The 22,317-nt window shown below is 37.7% G+C and overlaps 1 pseudogene; it reads right to left on the bottom strand.

Annotated features, from left to right (window-relative positions):
* Positions 1 to 4,954: 4,954 nt before the first annotated feature.
* On the bottom strand, positions 4,955 to 20,369 carry LOC137271646 (uncharacterized; annotated as a pseudogene).
* Between the last annotated feature and the right edge of the window lie 1,948 nt (positions 20,370 to 22,317).

Raw genomic sequence — 22,317 nt, 5'->3', positions numbered from 1 at the left:
TTGGCTTGTTCTTTGGCTGTGTCCGAGTACCACTTATATTATTTACACCAGTTGTTATCAATTGCTTCATTGATATATAGAAATATATTCAATAAATGTGTTCACAATAAACACTTCTTGAGTGGCACTTCGAAGTTGGTGTGATATCTATGGATAACCAACTTGTTAGTATGAGCGACGTTTGATAATGGTGTTAGCAGCTACTCCGAAATGTCGCTCATGTGTGATAATATTGAAGTTGTGAATCCATAGGACTCTCCCCGTTGGCCATTCGGGGTACATACAGCGTAATGGTTCGTGATAAATACTGAGGGGTTTCTTTGTTCTCGTCTGAAATCGGTATCTAGGATACCATAACAATTAAAACGAAGGCGTGAATCATTTGTGGTTTAACTGTGATCCTGCGGTGCATAAGGCCAAGTACAGAGGCGATTATGTAGATTGAATATTCAAATGTGCGTGTATGCGTGAGTAAGGTAAGATCCGACAATATAATTCTGCTTTTACCATCATCTGCTTATCGCTCTCCTCTAGGGCCCATTTTTGTTAATTACAAAATTCAATACAAATTCCAATATACCACCAGAGCCACCAGACAGCATTTTTTCAAACCTTTGAGAAAACAGAATTTTAAACTGAAAAACGTTGTCATGCTTCTACATATAACCATAACATATAAATTGCTGCTGCCGATACCTTTTGATCATTTTCAGCGTTAAACGACGTCATGATGGTGTGACGTTGTATGACAAGGTGACATTTAACATATAAATTGCTGCTGCCGATACCTTTTGATCATTTTCAGCGTTAAACGACGTCATGATGGTGTGACGTTGTATGACAAGGTGACATTTAACATTTAAATTGCTCCTGCCGATACCTTTTGATCATTTTCAGCGTTAAACGACGTCATGATGGTGTGACGTTGTATGACAAGGTGACATTTAACATTTAAATTGCTGCTGCCGATACCTTTTGATCATTTTCAGCGTTAAACGACGTCATGATGGTGTGACGTTGTATGACAAGGTGACATTTAACATAGAAATTGCTGCTGCCGATACCTTTTGATCATTTTCAGCGTTAAACGACGTCATGATGGTGTGACGTAGTATGGCAAGGTGACATTTAACATATAAATTGCTGCTGCCGATACCTTTTGATCATTTTCAGCGTTAAACGACGTCATGATGGTGTGACGTTGTATGACAAGGTGACATTTAACATATAAATTGCTGCTGCCGATACCTTTTGATCATTTTCAGCGTTAAACGACGTCATGATGGTGTGACGTTGTATGACAAGGTGACATTTAACATTTAAATTGCTGCTGCCGATACCTTTTGATCATTTTCAGCGTTAAACGACGTCATGATGGTGTGACGTTGTATGACAAGGTGACATTTAACATTTAAATTGCTGCTGCCGATACCTTTTGATCATTTTCAGCGTTAAACGACGTCATGATGGTGTGACGTTGTATGACAAGGTGACATTTAACATTTAAAATGCTGCTGCCGATACCTTTTGATCATTTTCAGCGTTAAACGACGTCATGATGGTGTGACGTTGTATGACAAGGTGACATTTAACATTTAAATTGTTGCTGCCGATACCTTTTGATCATTTTCAGCGTTAAACGACGTCATGATGGTGTGACGTTGTATGACAAGGTGACATTTAACATTTAAATTGCTGCTGCCGATACCTTTTGATCATCTTCAGCGTTAAACGACGTCATGATGGTGTGACGTAGTATGACAAGGTGACATTTAACATTTAAATTGCTGCTGTCGATACCTTTTCATCATTTTCAGCGTCAAACGACGACATGATGATATGACGTTGTATAAGGAGGTGAAGCGGAAATAACGTCAGAAAGGTTCGGCTGTAACTTTATGATATAAATAAATTCGGTTTATGAAACTGAGAACGTTTCATGACGTTTTACTTTCAATTTCTACAGGTAGGCATCGGATAAATGAGACATGAGTACGTAACATTCAGGCATTATTTCCACAAGCATTTGTACAATCATATAATACTAGAAACGTTCTCAGTCGTGACTGCAAGGCTGATGTGGTTAACAGCAAAATTAGGCAAAATAAACTGTTTGAGATACTGAATTTAATTTACTAAAGTTAATTATTCAACGCCTTCGTAATATATTCAAAATGAATATTCAATCATGCAGTTTGAAAAATTAAATGAAAAAGGACCGTTAAAGTAATCAACTTTGATTGTAAACGTGTTATACATGTGTAAACATGTTTTTATAAACATGTGTTAGCACTAAAACATCTGCGGTGGTTGTTTCTTGAGTGGTATGGGTCAAGTCAAAACACTGATTACAGAAGAGTCTCGTTTCCTGTTTACTGGGTTTCGTCCTGTTCCGCAACTTGGTGCGATAACCAGTCCAGAATGTTTAGACTAATTCATTTAGCTAGATGCATAAATATTAATCATTATTATTTTATACGCACTTGTACATCGCAACACTACGCTCCTTCCAATCCTTGCAAACAGCGTTCTTTGTCGTACAGCGAGTATCTGACAAATGGAAACCTCAGGCTGGAAACTGCGAAAATCTCAAATCGAGACTCCGCTGTTAGAAATCTTTAGCGGTCTAGTACGAAACTGATATTGTGTCAGTCTCATTCTGCGTTACAGAACTACACTGAATATAAAGAACACATAACCGCTGTGACCAGTGAGCTAGAAGCATTGTGAATCATTTTATGACCTCAACAAACAGATGCAGTATGATTTCTTAGTAAAAGCAAGTTGTCTAAACCTCGACATAAAATATAGAAATACGGAGTTATTACAATTTAAAATTAAACTTCAGTGTTAAATATCATTTACTTATGAAGCAATAAATTGGAATTTTTTTGGCTTTTTTTTTAAAATATTTAAAAATTTAATTTTTTTCAATTCACGCCTACGTTTAAGATGAGGACACTCAACACATAAATATCTTTACTTCCACAATACCTTGCAATTACCATGCTTCACAAGTCAGTGACCACATGGTGGCAACCTTCAAAGACGCCTCTTTCTCAACGCAATCATGTTACATACTTGCAGAGTAAAAAACGAATTAGTTAGTGACTTTAGTCTTGCTCCTCACTCAGCAATATTCCAGCTATACGGTGGCGGTCTGTAAATAATAGAGTCTGGAAAAGACAATCCAGTGATCAACAACATGAGCTTCGATCTGCGCAATTGGGAACCGATGACGTGTCAACCAAATCAGCGAGCCTGACCACCCGATCCCGTTAGTCGCCTTTTACGACAAGCATAGTCAGCTGTTATGCAAGCATGGGTTGCTGAAGGCCTATTCAAAGCCTAGACCTTCACGGGCCATCAGACAACGAGATGGACTTGATGGTCATGTGACATGAATGTTTAGATTCCGGGAAATTTCATAAATGTCGGTGTAGTCCGTACAGCTTTAACACAATTTTTTGAAAAACGAAAATTACCGTTTTTAATGTAAGGTTTAATTACAATGTAATGTAATGTAATATATATTTGATACTACAGCCTCACACCCTTTGTTTGTTTGTTTGTTTGTTTGTTTGACGCCTAAATCAGCAGTATGTCATCTGTTTGGCAATCCCCTGTGAATAAATAAGTTAGTCAGATGATTCATTTGCAACGATGCAGTTATACTCGTCAAACACAAATAATTAAGTGTGGTGACTTTCTTCAAGCCGAGTGCACGGGATATCAGCATTGAAGGACGACAGAAAAGATGATAAACATTTTCACAGAGGGAATAATGTAAATAAGTACATTGGTAATCTGAACGATTACTGCACCAGAAATCAGAGAACTGGGCACTGTCGCATGCAATATTATAGTACGTTTTGAGTGCCTAATGTCGTCAATAAACTGACTGGACCCTTGATATCTACCCGGTTCATGCTGTTCCATCTGATTTGCAACTCCACTATTCCTCTTGGGGTGATAGATTGCCTGTACCACGTGAACTTTGCTCAGATATCACGTTCTGATACTCGCGCTGTATATTAAAAACTGTATCCAAAGCGATGCTCAAAGCAACATACCTTTACATTTACTTCATGAAACCGTCGTAAAGGTGTGTTGTACCACGCCATTTTCGAGTCTTTAATTTGGATTGCTGTTCAATCGAAATTTGCTAACCAGTTAGCCCAGTTTTTCGCAAAGTCGACCACACTCACAGCAGGAAATTAGAGAGCTGTGTGTTATATCACACATCCATCCTAATTAACATATTGCTGTTACGACTTAACTAAACACTGTAAATACATACTTTTCAAAAAAACATGCCATGTTGTTTTGGAGTTTATTTCCTGAGTGCAGATAAATGATTTAAAGATGACATTAGTGTTCAATTACAAATCATCAAAATCAAAATCATCACTTCCATAGCCTGAATATCCAGAAAATGACTCATAAAAGAAAGGATGCTCAATGCTGTCTTGAGGAATGTTTTGATATTGTTGCTGAAGTGCTGCATGTAGTTCATGTATTAAAACGATGCTTGTGGAGTTCTGTGGCTGAAGTGCTGCATGTAGTTCATGTATTGAAACGGTGCATGTGAAGTGCTGTTGTTGAGGCGTTTTAAAGCCAGCAGTCACAGGCTTCAGATGGGGATGATACACAATTTCATGATTCACGTGCATTTCATGTAGATTCACTACGAACTAGAGTGTAACGTTACATTTTTGTTCAACGTTTCTTTTTTAAACGTGTTGTCGTCGGCCACTGTTCATGCACATGTTTGGAATCAGCATGCATTGTTCTGTTTAAAATATTTTCCTAAAATTCAAATTGTTCCTAGGTTAAGGTTATGCATACGAAACGTCACGTAATTTTAAAAATAACACTTAATATAGATCAATGAACATTCAATGATTTTGTGGTGGCGCCTTTATCGTCTCATGAACACCGACAGTACAGTATGTTAGGCATTAGCTTGATGGAGGTTGTCCAAGGCCTCCAGCGTCTGCAACAATGTTGTCAAATATGTAAACGTCATGTTAATTCAGATATACATACATACATACATACGTACGTACGTACGTACGTGCATGCATACATGCATACATACATACGTACGTACGTACGTGCATGCATACATGCATACATACATGCATACGTACATGCATACATACATACATGCATACATACATACATGCATCCATACATATATATTACAGTTATCACGACATTTCCATTCTATACATACAAAGTGTACAAGTCAAGTCATTCATACTTGGACACAGGCGGCGCGAGGCATCGCCATCACCCGTACAAAGTTGCCTCCCTTAGAAACGTATGGATGTGGGTTCGAATCACGGTTTCCCTGATTCTGTGTCCAGGTTTATCAACGGTACGCCCAAGCTCCAGGGTGTCACAGCACTATCTGAGAAATATCACTTACGAATGTCCTCTGACGTAGAACAGTCACTCCATGATCAAATTGAGTACTAATGAAAGCGGCGTTAAAATCACTGACGCTACTGCATTTAACGGTCCGACACGCTATAATTGCTACATGCATGCTGGTGATGCCAATGACACTATAGTGTTTGCATTTTCTCTGTGAAAATACAGCACTTACCACCGTCCACCAGTGAACAAACTCAAGGTGGCTTACGACGTTATTTTCTGAAACAAACAGCAGTTATATTCATGCAACCCTTAAGGCTGTAGGTGTCTCAATCACTCTCAATCACAAATACGATGATTTTCACGCGAGGACTATGTATTTTGTTGTTTAATCCTATATTCGCCGAGATTCTATTCATGTGACGGTTTTGACCAATTTCTAAATCAAACAAACCGGTGATTCATATGACCATTAATCATTAACTAACTAACTTCAGTTTAGTCGAGTGGTAATTATGATAGTAAGACGCCAGTGTAATCAAATGATTTGCTCTTCGTCGTTTAACGCCAAACTCGGCAATATTCCCAACATATGACGGGGGTCTGTAGATAATCAAACTGGACCAGGTAACTCAGTGATCGACATCACGTGCATTGATCTACGCAATTAGGATACAATACCAGGAGTGAACTAGACAATCGAGTCTGACCATCTGATCCCGTTGTTCGCCTTTTTCGACAAATGTGGATTGCTGAGGGTCAATTGTAAACCAAACGTCACCATGTTCTAATCAGATTGGTTGAAAAACATGGTCGAAAGGCATTCGACTGACCCGTACAGTTATTGCCGTACAACTACATTGCACACGGTTAAGTCGTGGTTATTCAATTTATATTGTGACGTAAAGTCGGAATAACGTCCACACTTCACTGTTGTACCCATACACATGTAAATGGGTGCACACAGTAAAAGTCAGCGTGGGCCTTTTGATTTACTTGTGTATTCTATGTCGATAAACATTATATGCTGGACAATTTCCGGGTGCATTTGAGCATTTGAAGTACAGCTCACTGATTTGGTTGACAAATCTACAGTTGCGTAGATAGAAAAATCATGCTGCTCTTCGCTAGATTGTCCGGTCCAGATTCGATTATTTACAGACCGCCCCCATATAGCTGGAATATTCCTGAATGTGTCATTAACCAACAAACCAGCTAACCAACTGTTGTGCAACAAGATCAAGAGGAACACTATGCCTTAAGTTTAGATTAGATTCCATGTTTTCCACATGCATTATTTTTAAATAAATTGTGGTTGGAGACATTCAACCTGGATTCTTAGGTATTATTAGATATAACCAGTGCATGAATATTTCTCAAAACTCCTCATACCGCCCTCTATCTAACAAACACAAAATATGATAAATTCGTACGTACCGTTGGCATCCCATAACTTGTAAACTTGGTTAAAGTCATATTCCGTTAGAACTCCGTCCTGGTCGCTGTCATAGACGTCGTACAGCGCACGCGTCAGAACAAACAAGTACCGATTATGATTCGTAAAGAACGTGGTGTACTCCATACGGGAGACAACTCCGTCAACTGAAAAGAAGAAGGGAGGTAATCGGAGGATTTTAATCGTCTTTCTTCGATCCAAAATCATCATGTTTTGTGTCTCTTCAGTTTAAGCTGAGACACAATTCACATCACTTTCCTGATTGAAGGAAACATAAAATAAAAATGTTGTCTTTTTACCAATCTTAATCTTAATCTTAATCCTGTTTCAGTATGTACAGTTTCACAGAGTAAAAATATTATGTCATCAGTACAACAGTGACTTTGGTTTTATTTTATGGCAATGGATAACCAAAACCTCAATCATTTTTATTGTAAGCTTGTCATGTCGCTACAACGCAAGCAACAAAAGTCATGGTAAATTCTTGCAGATGTACCAAACTGATAGCTGAGGTACAAATAGTCCCAGTGATCCTTAACGACGAGTCTGAACTTGGATTGCTGAGTTTCAGGAATCGATCTTTACACGATTCTGTTATTTCAAACAAGTTTAAAGCTGTTATGGCCTCTATGTAAAACTTTTTGGAAATATTTGCAAATTTGATAATGAATCCTTGGCTATTGTTGGAATTGGAATTTAATTATTGATCTTTCAGTGAATCTAGAAAATTATGAAAATATTAACAATCCTAAGACCAGAAATGTAATTTTTTGAAACACTTGATCTTGTAGATGTTTGGAGAGAGCTTAACAAGGACTTAAGAAAATATACTTAGTGGAAAAAACCCTAGGTAACAGGCAAGACTGGGCTTCTTCTTATTATCACGAGATGAATTTTTATCTTGCACTTGATGCTAATATCTTACCTGGATATAAAACAGATCACTCAACTATTAGCTTTATTTTCTCAAACACTATAAATCAGGAAACACTAAGAACACAAGATTACTGTATGATATTATGTTTGAAACTAAGAAACGAAATATACCAGGTTTATTGATTCTAACTGATTTTGAAAAGGCTTTCGACACAGATTGTATCAACTGGGTCTTATGAAAATTTGGTTTTGGTCCAGAGATTACACGCTGGATCAAATTGTTAACTTATGATACAACCTTATGTGTTATACAAAATGGATACCTCTCTCACTTCTTCCCTAATGAGCGAGGTTGCAGGCAAGGTGATCCGTTCTTACCGTATGTCTTTCTTTTTGTAGCTGAAATGCTTGGATGTATGATACGACAAAATAATAGAATGAAGAGTATTGTAATGGATGAGTAAGAATATAAATTAGGCCAGTATGCTGATGATACAAAATTATTTTTGGATGATTGAGAGGATAGTCTGTACGCTGCGATTAATACAATTAACACTTTCTACAATATGTCAGGGTTAAGAATAAATATAGACAAGACAAAGGCAATCTGGACCGGCTCCAAAGCAGGAAGCAGAGACATATTTGTGAAGACTTTAGTTTTAGGAATTAAATTTACTTCTGACTTCAATGGTCTGTGGGTTATCAACACAAGGAAAAGACTAGGAGATACTAATAGATTACTAGCATCATGGCGAAAAAGAAAACTTACATTGCTTGGCAAAGTTACTGTTATTAAAACATTAGCTCTTTCAGAGCTGGTACATAGTTTTAATACTTTACCTAACCCACCAGATGAATTTATTACTTCCCTTGAAAGAATATTTTTCAGATTTGTCAGGGATAATAAAATTGACAAAATCAAACGGAGCGTTTTAAAAACAGATTATAAAGAAGGGGGGTTACGTATGATATCAAAACCTTTGCTAATGCCATGGAACTCTCCCTACTCAAACTATATATCAGAAAAGCAAATGTAAGAAATCCATTTAAGGATATCCTAAAATATGGAGCTAACTTTCATAATGTTGTTAAAATCGAAAATCCGTTTTGGAGAAATGTATTGAAAGCATGGAATAACTATTGCATTAAAAACACCATTGAAGATAATAACATAAATGAAATCTTATCCCAACCAATATGACTCCGTCATAACTTTAAAAACCCAAACCACTTTATCAGAGACTCTGCCAACAAAGGAATTTTAACTATTAAGGGATTGTATGATGAACAAGGTCTGGTTTTGTTATGAAGATTTGAGAAATACATATGGGATAAGAAGTACATATTTAGATCTTGAATATATTCTATATATTTTACCAGAATCATGGAAAAAGACCTTAAAAGGCTATAAATATAGGTATACAAATGACCTCAACATAAACTCTTTACAACGGGATTTCATGATTCCAACTAAAGGTTCAGGAACGTTTTCTGATAAATTGCTATCTGATGGTGTTTTACCGCATAGTTGCCATAAATGGAAAAATATATTCAAATAAATTGAGTTTGAATGGCCCTTCATCTTTAGTCTATGTAAGAAAAATGAAAAAAAAACTTTTAGATTTTCAATATAAATTTTCGCATGGAATTATTTACACTAAAAGAGAACTTTTCAAGATGAAATTGGTTGACAATTTTAAATGTACTTTCTGTAACGAAGCGGATGAAAACATTTCTCATATATATTGGGAATGTGAGGAAACCAACAAATTTTGGAATGAACTTCAAATTTGGATTAATCAAAACACACAGGAACTACAACTGACAAAACATCACGTTTGGTTTTGTACTCTAAATGTTAACCCACTACTTAATCACACGAAACCTTCTGCTAAAAGATACATCTATGTTTGCACCCTGAAAAAATAATACCCAGCTTAGGAAACTTTATAAAAATTTTGAAATGTTCATAGTGGAAAAATGTATTTCCAAAAGAAACAGTATTGTACTATCACACATTACTACATGTATCAATACCCTCGAACCTTGTTTTGATGGGAAGAATAAAAAAAGATTAAAAAAACATAGCAAAAAAGTCTAAAGCTGAAACCCGATTTGTTACTGCTTTAAAAACTTTTGTTTTGATATCATATAACTGTAAATGTTGACATAACTGTCAAGTTCTAATGCAAATTAACAATTTTAAGGTCGGCGATACGTATCCCGATACGCAAAAAGTATCTATATATTTATCGTCCGATACAGTATCCCGATTATGGATACTACGATATATCGTCACAGCTCCACTCACAGCATGTTCTGGCTGAAATACTACCCATGCTGTAAACGTTTGCTGGTAATTACAGCATGCCGCAATATTTAGATATTTTGTTTATATAATGTATACAAAGATCATAGTCAAAAACACAGTGTCCGAAGTAAACCAAGCTGTGACTTACTGCATTCGCAACTTTTGTTTTGTTTTCTTTTGTTTTGTTTTTTGTTGTTTTATTTTTTTGGGTTTGGTTTTTGGTGGCTGTGATTTTTTATGTATATTGTAGAGTAACTAAATGATGCCATTTCCTACTAAAATCTATTATTTTTCCATGCATTAAACCTTCGTTATAGTATATGTCCTTAAACGGCATAAGAAATCCTGCAGAGGATAAATCTTGCTTTTACGGCTTGAGGTATAAATAAATCTTTTAGCAAGCAATAAAATGCCATTTACTGCTTAGATGTGTGAGGACAGTCCCAAGCATGATAGTTTAGATAGTGTCAAAATGGTTTGGAGATTGTCATTAAGGAATTCTTCAGCCTTAAGCCAAAATTTCCGAACAAACTAGCATTCAAGCAAAATGTGATATATGCACATGTGTATTTATCATCATTAACTAACATCTTCTTCAGTACTTATTTTCTATAAATTATTCTGTTTATTAGTCTGACTTAAAAACCTAAGAGTTTACAGTCACACCTTCCAGGGTTGATGAGCATCAACCAACTCATCAATTAACTAAAATATAAAAAAAAACATTGTTACGAGAGTGTGTGGAGTTTTTTATTTTGATTTGTATAATTATTGCTTAGGTGATAGTTATCGCAATGTTTAGAGTTTTGAGGTTCAGTTCATATCATATATGTATAATGGCAATGGTAGTTTTAGCGGAAAGCCTTTTGATGGTGCACCAGTTACGTGCCTCGGCAATCTATTGTTTACTTTCTGTTCTAGAACGTTCTAAGTGAATGGCGACAACCGTGTTTTGCTCGAATGTTCTCGACTGTTTGTCGTATATATAAAATCTGGTTGTTGTGTTGTGCGACACAGAAGGTCACACACGGACTTACACTTGGAATTATTGTGCAGTTCTGCCTCTGCCCATCAACGCCTGCTTGTCAACAACATCATTTGACCAACATTACTATCCACCAGACAACTGACATTTACAATTTCTGCTCTCTCTGTATATGTAATGCCAAGATTCTGGTGAGTTAATGTGTGACATTTGTGACCCATTATCTTAGACTATTGCATTGTACTAGAAATCTGTCTTGTGATTCATTGTAACTTGCTCATTGTTTGCTCAATATATTCCTGAATATTTTAGACATGTCTGTGTTATATTTTGCTGTTTTTGTCACTGCAGTTTCTTAACCGTGACGCCATCTTTTTTCTATTTCCGTGAAACCTGCGTTCTGTTACGTTCAAAAATTTGCCGTGACAAAACGTGTAAGAAATCCTCTCAGAACTAGCAAAATATAATACGGACAAATCTAAAATAGTCAATATTATTTATTGAGCAAACAAAGGCACAGGTTTCTCGTACGATGCAACTAAGTCAAATCTAAAGTAATGGGTCACAAATATAATATCAATTCACCTAAGTCTTGGTATGAGAGTGAGAAACAGTTATGCAGAATGTAACACGACGAGCGATCGGGCAGCGGTCATGTAGGTCAGAGTGAACAGAGAGGCAGGCAGTAGGTAGGTGAATGCTGGTACTCCAGTTATCCGTGTGTGTGTCCGTATGTGTCGTCAACCCAATAACCAGCCTTATATATACACAGTCACTGATTCTTGAATATTCGAGCACGATATGACCATCGCCATTAACTTAGAACCTTCTCGTAGTCTCCTGGAAGTAAACACAACTAGTCAAAGGAGGCAACTCTAGAAATACCTTAAAAGCCTGCCGCTAAAATACTAATAGCACGGAACATTTATGATACGAAATGTGACCCATAATAAATATCATTCAAGACTCTAAACATTGTGACCCAATAATAATTATCACTTGATCAATAATACAATTTACAGAAAATACACTCTCGTAACAATATAAGACTACTACATGTATCTGACATCATGTGACACATATGTTCGTGACCACGTTTTGGTGGCTATGATTTTCACGAAATAACGTTTGAACTGAATGCGTGACTGAATTTAGTTTTGAGCCGCTTTAAACAATATTCAAGCAATATCACATGGGAAACAACAGAAAAAATCTTCAAACATTCTACCCATATGGGGAATCGAACCCGACGAGCGGACCTGATTACTGATGGTCGACATATGTCAGAATAGTTCCGGTTGTATACATACAGTCAGTGTCGCAGTCCTGGAATGATAGTTTGAGTTCCACCAAGGAGAATTCTGTGTCCTTATCAACATCGAACACGTCGAAGAGGTTTTGTGCTGTTACATCATACGGCCGTAACTCTGCACTGCCATGAGAAAATGTATTGTACTTAAGTTTGTTGTCATATGGAGGATTAATGTCATATTCTCATGGTGGAAATTATAAAGTGTGTGTCATTTTTCAGTCGATGTTTATCGGTCGATTTATAAATGTCAAAGTTTCAATGAAATTCAGTTAATCGGCTTAACAGATTAACCGTAATCCTAACTGGAACACACTATGCGTGACTCATGTAAATGCATTTAGTGTTTAACCCTGCGAAATGTCTTAAACAACGTGTCTACAACATGTTTGACACAATATAACACAAATCGCAAACTTGTGAACAGAAAAACGGTAAGTCCAGAAGTCCGATGACATTTAGAACAACATTGCAGTAGATGTCTTTACAATCGTCATGCATTTCAAACTTTTGATAAAAGTAGAACTGGAGAATAAGCAACACAAGAACTAGTGGACAAAATCCATGTTCTATGGACAACTGTGCGCAAACAGATTTGTCTTTACTGTTTCAAAAATCTTACATTACAGAAGTCGAGAAACTACTGAACAGACCCGTTAGGGAAAGACAAATATCTATTTCAAGTACACATCATGAAATGTTACTCCTTAACCACATTCTTGTAAATACTGAGTTGCATGTCCACCTGTAATTTAACCAGAAAAACAACTTCGAATCTGGCCATCGGATATAATCACAACGTTTCATAAAAATACTGAAAGAAAATGTTCATTGTTGATTTTACTTACTCGGCAAGACGAAGAGAGACTCCAAGCAGAAGGAAGGCAGCCAAAGAGTACATACTGAGATATTCCACTGCAAATAGTATCAAATTCAGAAGTTTGAATAAAAGCTTTTTTTCATGTTTTTAAGAAAACAATATAACATTCAAAAAGTTGTCATGATTCTGTGTCTTACCATAACATTTCTTCCACTGGAATATGGTATCAAATTCGAAAAATCTACCTGAAAAAAAGTCCAAATTTGTATTTGGATATGGATATGGATCATGATAGGAGAACCACCTTTTTAATGAAATTTAATCAATACTTAAAAAGCACATTAATCATACATTACGTATGTTGACTGTCTTATGTAATTCCAATACTTACCTAGCTTTTTCGATATTACTCGTTGTCTGAAATAACACAATGCCGCCCAAACGATATATCTTTTCCTCGACGGAACATTCTTTAGATAAGGTTCAAGACCTTACTATTTTAAATTCTAATCTGATCTTCATATGCACGATTTTACTATTTCCAGAAGGTGTGCACCACCAGTAACTAGTTCTATTGTGGTCAATGTCATATTGCTTAAATAGCTCCATTGTTAAAACGCATATCTAAAAACTAAAAGGGAACAATTGTTAATTAGCACCCAGTGGAACAAAATACATATTTCAGATTCACAGGCACAAATGAGCTTCATGGAATAAGGCACGATTTGACAATCCAACTTTGCCAATGTTATTATGCGATCTGCCCTCCAGGATTCTGTACAACTCATTAATCTACACTACCTGCTCTTTTGTTTATATACAGTACCTGTGCCACCAAGGATAATCATGTTTTTAATTTTTTTAAGAAAACAGAATAGCAAATCCAGAAGTTGACGTGTTTCTTTATGTAACCATAACATTTATAAACTGCCGCTTTTGGTACATTTTCATTATTTCCAAAGTAAAACGACGTTCAGTGCGTGAAGCGTAACGTCATTATGGCCCCAAAACGTTTTACAACGAGGTGACCATGAAATGATGTCGGATCTCTTTTGAAAGCTTTTATTGTATTTATAACATTGACTTCACTTGCCGCTTGTATGTAGTTTTGTTGTTCTCTTTCTTTGGTTGTTTCTGTGTTGTTTTATTTTGTTTGTGCTTAGTTTCTTCTTTTGTTGTTCTGTTTTGTTTTTCTTTTATTTCGGTTCTTGTTTTTGTTATTTTGGACTTCGTAATCATAACTTCTATTTGGCCATTTCAACATGTTCACAACCACTAGCCACTGGCCGCGCATCCTTCAAAGACGCCTCGTTATGAATGCAATCACATTACATACTTGAAGTGTTAGCAGCTGGGTAGGCTTCATGGTCACTTGACATGAATGTTCGGGTTCCGTGAGTTTTTATGCATGTCTGTTTTATGTTGGTCTATTCCGTTCAACTTTAAAACATTTGAAAAACGATTTTTCCACATGTAAAATTGATGTTTTAACAGTTAAACCTAAAGTATAATTTATTTTTTTATACTGTTGTCTCATACTCAAGGTATATTTGTAAATACTTGTGTTTGTTTGTGTATTTGTGTGACGCCTAAATCAGCGGTATTTCATCTATTTCATCCCCTGTAAACAAATACGTCAATCAGACGATTCAGTTGACATGTACAGCGATGCAGTTCTACTCGCCTTTAAGCCAAACAATTTAGTGTTGTGACTTTCCTCAAACCTGGTGCACTTGCAGTTTGGAAGCTTTCTTTAACAAAATACACTTGTGCCAATTAACATTTCGCTCTCGCTAGATTGAAAAGTGGAAATATATTTCAGACAGAAAAACGAGTTTTGAGTGCTCAACTCCAATTCAAAATTGTTTATGCACACGAAACCTCACTCAGTCTTGAAACTGAGGATGTCATGCAAGATCTATGAACATTAAGTCATTTTGTGGTGGCATTTTTATTGTCTTGATTAACATCAACAGTAGTACGCGTGGCATTGTGAGGTCTATTTGTGAGCTCTGGACGGGGGAAATGTGGCATCAGGATGGTGGAGGTGGTCCAAGGACTCCAGCGTCTGGAACAACGTTGTCAAATACGTAAACGTCATGTTTATTCAGATACATATATATTACACAAATCATATTTGGACCCAGGAAACAGGTGGCGCAAGTGTCTGGGGCGTCGTAATTTCCCATGCAGAGTTGCGTTCCATGGGAACGGCGGATCCGTATGCTCACGGTTTACCTGATTCTGTGTCATATCAACAGTATGCCCAAGTTCCAGTGTTTCACAACGCGGTCTGAGATCTATCACTTAGGGATTTCACCACACATCAAGCAGTCTCTCAATGATCAGGGCTTACATGTAACTACCGTTACAGAAAAAAACGCGTTAACACATGATTGCTGGTAAAAAGGCTCGACAAGCCCTAAATAGTAGCTGAACATAACGTTTTGCAAAAGAAAAAAATCTGTACTAATAAAAGTGGTGTTAAAATCACTTAGTCAATTTTATGAGTACATGTAATTACTACATCCATGTTGGCGGGGTTCAGGACACAATAACTCACTTACTCGCCTATTTTCAACGTTTTCAATAATTCCAACATGTATGTTAGCGTGTCCATGACGCTACTTTGTGGATATCTCCTCTATAGGAATACAGCACTTACCACCGTCCACCAGTGTACACACTCCTTCTCGCTTACAACGTTATTTTCTGAAACATGCAGCAAAGTTGTCTTGGTCATCTCAATCAGGACATCAAATTGTTTTCGTGGGTTTCACAAAGCCATAAAATTCTGAACGTGGGTCAGTCAGTAAACTGAAAACACTTAAGACAAAATTATTCGAATAATGTTCCTGATTCTTATTTACTGTATTTTTTGTTGCAATTCCTCGGGTTCTTTTGAATTGTGACAGTGACCGATTAAGATATTGTGAAATACGGCGATTTTCGCAGGAGCAGAATGTATGTTAGCTCTTTAGTTCCGAACTCGCCAATATTAAATATTGACAGCTTTGAATAATCCCCAAACCAAACAAACTGGTGATTGATATGATCATGAATTATAATTAACCAAGTGGTGATGATTGTTCTTTGTTATGAACTACTCCAGTCACATGACGACGGTCAGTATATAACCAAGTTCAGCCAAAACAGTGATCAACGTCATGAGCATCGAATCTTTTCAAACAGGACTGAGATTGAAGAGGAATTGATCGACTGTTCATTTGAAGATATAAAGCAAAATATATGGTGTGGTATGAGAGTGAAAGGGCAGATTTATTGAAAGACCATCTCACGTTCGAAAATAAGCTCAGTGGTTGAAGAAGCCACGTTCCCAGATCACAACTGCATAGAGATGTTGTGCACTAAACCCGTGAAGATCCGGGTTAGAACTGCTCTTCACAACCCATGTGTGGGCGACTGAAGGAATCGGGTGGTCAGTCATCGTATACCAATTGAATAGATGGGTTATCATGTCGATCACAGGATTGTCTGCAGACCGCCGACAGACAAATCAACAATTTTACCATTGTGCACTGGATCAAAGAGCGTAATATAATACCGTTCGCTCTGCCTATTATGTCATCGTTTGTCAAGGAGAAAATGTTAGCATTTTGTCAAGGATGGCATTATAACCAGGTAGGGTAGATCCTATGAAATCGACAAGGTGAGTGGGCTGATGTCTCCTGTAATACATGACTACTTTGGGCATTGATGAGTTTGGTCAATTAATCTGAGTCATGTCAGTTGACCAATTAAGGTTTGTAATTCCTCGGGTTCTTTTGAATTGTGACAGTGACCGATTAAGATATTGTGAAATACGGCGATTTTCGCAGGAGCAGAATGTATGTTAGCTCTTTAGTTCCGAACTCGCCAATATTAAATATTGACAGCTTTGAATAATCCCCAAACCAAACAAACTGGTGATTGATATGATCATGAATTATAATTAACCAAGTGGTGATGATTGTTCTTTGTTATGAACTACTCCAGTCACATGACGACGGTCAGTATATAACCAAGTTCAGCCAAAACAGTGATCAACGTCATGAGCATCGAATCTTTTCAAACAGGACTGAGATTGAAGAGGAATTGATCGACTGTTCATTTGAAGATATAAAGCAAAATATATGGTGTGGTATGAGAGTGAAAGGGCAGATTTATTGAAAGACCATCTCACGTTCGAAAATAAGCTCAGTGGTTGAAGAAGCCACGTTCCCAGATCACAACTGCATAGAGATGTTGTGCACTAAACCCGTGAAGATCCGGGTTAGAACTGCTCTTCACAACCCATGTGTGGGCGACTGAAGGAATCGGGTGGTCAGTCATCGTATACCAATTGAATAGATGGGTTATCATGTCGATCACAGGATTGTCTGCAGACCGCCGACAGACAAATCAACAATTTTACCATTGTGCACTGGATCAAAGAGCGTAATATAATACCGTTCGCTCTGCCTATTATGTCATCGTTTGTCAAGGAGAAAATGTTAGCATTTTGTCAAGGATGGCATTATAACCAGGTAGGGTAGATCCTATGAAATCGACAAGGTGAGTGGGCTGATGTCTCCTGTAATACATGACTACTTTGGGCATTGATGAGTTTGGTCAATTAATCTGAGTCATGTCAGTTGACCAATTAAGGTTTGTAAACTACACATGCAGTCAGTGTAATTGGCATTATATATAACCAGGAAGAAATGACTTTTTGTTCCCAAAGCCACTGGCATATGGCATTACATCCTGTTTGGCAGTATAACCCAGGTATTATATAGACAGGAAATCCGTTCTGGCAAAAGCATGCATGGTATTATATCCAGGGGCACTGCAACCAGAATGCACTGTAAAAGGTTTTCACTCTCTGAAGGCTCCAATCAATATTCATGATTAGATTCTAAGGTATCTTTGAATGCATTGTGGTTTGGTATGTTTAACAGGGAGCAGGTGTCCCTAAACATGACTACTAATGCATGAATAGTTCCGTATCTTATCCACACAAGATAAGATCAATTCAAATGGAGTAAGTACCGTTGGCATCCCATAATTTGTAAAGCTCCTCATAGTCATATTCCGTTAGAATTCCGTCCTGGTCGCTGTCATAGATGTCGTACAGCGCATGCGTCAGAACAAACAGGGCCGGATTTTGATGAGTGGTGTATGTGGTGTACTCCTCACGGGAGACAACCCCGTCAACTGAAAATACGAAAAGGGGCAACTGGAGTACTTAATCGCCTTTCTTCGACTAAAAACATCACGCTCTGTGTCTCTTGCGGTCAAAGGTACAATTTCACACATTTTCCTTATTTCGGCCTATATTATATATATTATACTATTATTACAATCATATATTATACACACTTTAGTTTCCTATTTGTGCAATAAAGGACTTACTATATCCCTTACGACTTGCCTGAAGTCGATAACTGAAGCTTCGAGGCAAATAGCTTCCAAACAGAGAACACCTGACATATATGAAATGTAAACGATTGCTCCGTACATCGAAAACTGTGGCATGCGGTGTTGTCGGTGTTTGCCGACCTTTTACTGTTCTCCATCCAAAGGTGGGTATTCGTAAAGGTGCGTTCTCACGGCGCGACTTGTACAGTAACAACTTGTAACATACGACATGTACTTTTCAGGTCGTATACAACTCGAATCTCGCAAGATTCTCACGCACGATTTATTTAGTGATGTCAACATAAAAAAGGGAAGTTATTCTGGGGTGAACAAAGATCTAAGCGATTTCATTGGTCTAGAACTTGCAACTTGTCTTCTATAGTCTATATCTTATTACTCGGTTGTGTTTTTCTTTTGAATAGTTGCGATTTGGGTGTTGTAACGTTGCAACTGTTTTGCAAGCTACACGTTGTTTTCACAAGTCGAATCTTGAAAATGCACCTCAAAGATAACTCCAAGGGACATCACTATGGTGTTCGCTTAAAATTATTTTCAGCAGGTGGATGGTGCAAGAGTTGATTTGGTCCAAAGGTGCTCATACGAACATCGAAATTTGATACAACCCACGTGACGTAAGCAACTAAATGTCTATTGGTTAACGCAAAATCCAGCAAAATTACAACTTTATGACGCCCGATGACTGACGTTATGAGCATCATTCTACACTCATCAACCAAGTCCGATAGCCTTATCAAATACATCCAGTTTCACAAAACGATCCTAGCGCTACGACGATCATAAATCGATATTAAAGAATGGGAGTTACTTTACTTTAGCGCTAGTTTACGTCACGTTAGCGCTAAGTTCGTTTTATATAATTTTTTTTTGTTTTATCGCCTTTTACGACAATTAATGGTTGCTGGGGATAATAGACAGATCTATCGCGACATTGTCGTCATATGTCAGAATGGTTTCTGTCGCATACATACAGTTAGAGTCGAAGCCCTGGAATGATAGTTTGAGTTCCGCCAAGGAGAATTCTTTGTCCTTATTAAGATCGTTGTCGTTGAAGAGGTTTTGTGCTGTTACATTATACGGCCGTAAGTTAACACTGCAATGGTGAGGTAAAATAGGGCTTAATATTTCGCTCATATGACGACATACATGCGCGTGTATGTGTAGCTGCTTGTACAAATGCTTGTAAAAAGTTCTCGAGAAAACCGAAGTGGTTCTTGTGGATACTTCTCAATAGTAGATACGAAATATTAAGTAACTGTTCATAAGCCTGTGTTTGGTCTAACAGTTTCATACACACACACACACACACACACACACACACACACACACACACACACACACACACACACACACACACACACACACACACACACAAGAATTCTCCTTGTGTGTGTGTGTGTGTATAAACACGTGTCGTCAAATGTTGCCTCTTAAACATACACGTACAGATTTTGAGTAAGTACAAGTGCGTTTACAGCTTACGCCGACAATGTTCATTTGCTATTTTTACTTACTCGCCAAGACAAAGAGAGATGCCAAGTAGAAGGAAAGCAGCCAAGGAGTGCATATTGATGTAGAAATCCTACAAGGAAGAAGGAAACGTGAATACAACATTGCATGCTCGACTGGAAACGGGTGTCAAATACCCTGGACAAATTTGGGATTTTCATTTTGTATGACATATGGACCTTGATAGAAGAAGCGCCTTTAAGAATTGATAATCGAAAATCTCATTAATCCGAAGCGTGTTCTCTCGTTCTTAAGTAATATTAACACTTACCTACCTTATCCGATATTTGTCGTAGTCTGAAATAAAACAATGCCGTCCAAACTATATAGCTTGACCTAGACTCAACAATCTTTAGATTAGGTTGAACTCCTTGTTTTGTTAATGTAAATTTAAATGTACGGTAGCCATATCAGAGTCTGGATAATTTGTACCTTTCAATTTCCTGGAAGCTGGAAGGAAATGTGGAGAAACGGCCAGGAAACCTAAATGACACCTACGTTTCCATTTTCTTTCAGTTAGGTTCAGCAAGTACAAGTTATGCACGACTTTGCCTTATGTAGCAGGAGTACAAGTTATGCACGACTTTGCCTTATGTAGCAGGAGTACAAGTTATGCACGACTTTGCCTTATGTAGCAGGAGTCCAAGTTATGCACGACTTTGCCTTGTGTAGCAGGAGTCCAAGTTATGCACGACTTTACCTTATGTAGCAGGAGTACAAGTTTTGCACGACTTTGCCTTATATAGCAGGAGTACAAGTTATGCACGACTTTACCTGATGTAGCAGGAGTACAAGTTATGCACGACTTTGCCTTATATAGCAGGAGGCCACGTTATGCACGACTTTGCCTTATATAGCAGGAGTACAAGTTATGCACGACTTTGCCTTATGTAGCATGAGTACAAGTTATGTACCACTTTGCCTTATGTAGCAGGAGTCCAAGTTATGCACGACTTTACCTTATGTAGCAGGAGTACAAGTTATGCACGATTTTACCTTATGTAGCAGGAGTACAAGCTATGCACGACTTTGCCTTATGTAGCAGGAGTACAAGTTATGCACGACTTTGCCTTATGTAGCAGGAGTACAAGTTATGCACGACTTTGCCTTGTGTAGCAGGAGTACAAGTTATGCACGACTTTGCCTTATGTAGCAGGAGTACAAGTTATGCACGACTTTGCCTTATGTAGCAGGAGTACAAGTTATGCACGACTTTACCTTATGTAGCAGGAGTACAAGTTATGCACGACTTTGCCTTATGTAGCAGGAGTACAAGTTATGCACGACTTTACCTTCTGTAGCAGGAGTACAAGTTATGCACGATTTTACCTGATGTAGCAGGAGTACAAGTTATGCACGACTTTGCCTTATATAGCAGGAGTCCAAGCTATGCACGACTTTACCTTCTGTAGCAGGAGTACAAGTTATGCACGACTTTGCCTTATGTAGCAGGAGTACAAGTTATGCACGACTTTGCCTTATATAGCAGGAGTACAAGTTATGCACGACTTTGCCTTATGTAGCAGGAGTACAAGTTATGCACGACTTTGCCTTATGTAGCAGGAGTACAAGTTATGTACCACTTTGCCTTATGTAGCAGGAGTCCAAGTTATGCACGACTTTACCTTATGTAGCAGGAGTACAAGTTATGCACGATTTTACCTTATGTAGCAGGAGTACAAGCTATGCACGACTTTACCTTATGTAGCAGGAGTACAAGTTATGCACGACTTTGCCTTATATAGCAGGAGTACAAGTTATGCACGACTTTGCCTTGTGTAGCAGGAGTACAAGTTATGCACGACTTTGCCTTATGTAGCATGAGTACAAGTTATGTACCACTTTGCCTTCTGTAGCAGGAGTCCAAGTTATGCACGACTTTACCTTCTGTAGCTGGAGTACAAGTTATGCACGATTTTACCTTATGTAGCAGGAGTACAAGTTATGCACGACTTTGCCTTATATAGCAGGAGTGCAAGTTATGCACGACTTTGCCTTATGTAGCAGGAGTGCAAGTTATGCACGACTTTGCCTTATGTAGCAGGAGTCCAAGTTATGCACGACTTTACCTTATGTAGCAGGAGTACAAGTTATGCACGACTTTGCCTTATGTAGCAGGAGTACAAGTTATGCACGACTTTGCCTTATGTAGCAGGAGTACAAGTTATGCACGACTTTGCCTTATGTAGCAGGAGTACAAGTTATGCTCGACTTTGCCTTGTGTAGCAGGAGTACAAGTTATGCACGACTT

This window comes from Haliotis asinina, chromosome 2 (assembly GCF_037392515.1).
Source record: "Haliotis asinina isolate JCU_RB_2024 chromosome 2, JCU_Hal_asi_v2, whole genome shotgun sequence".
NCBI classification, from domain to species: Eukaryota; Metazoa; Mollusca; class Gastropoda; order Lepetellida; family Haliotidae; genus Haliotis; species Haliotis asinina.
The sequence above is the reverse complement of the archived record's forward strand: the minus strand, read 5'-3'. Positions and strand labels throughout refer to the sequence as shown.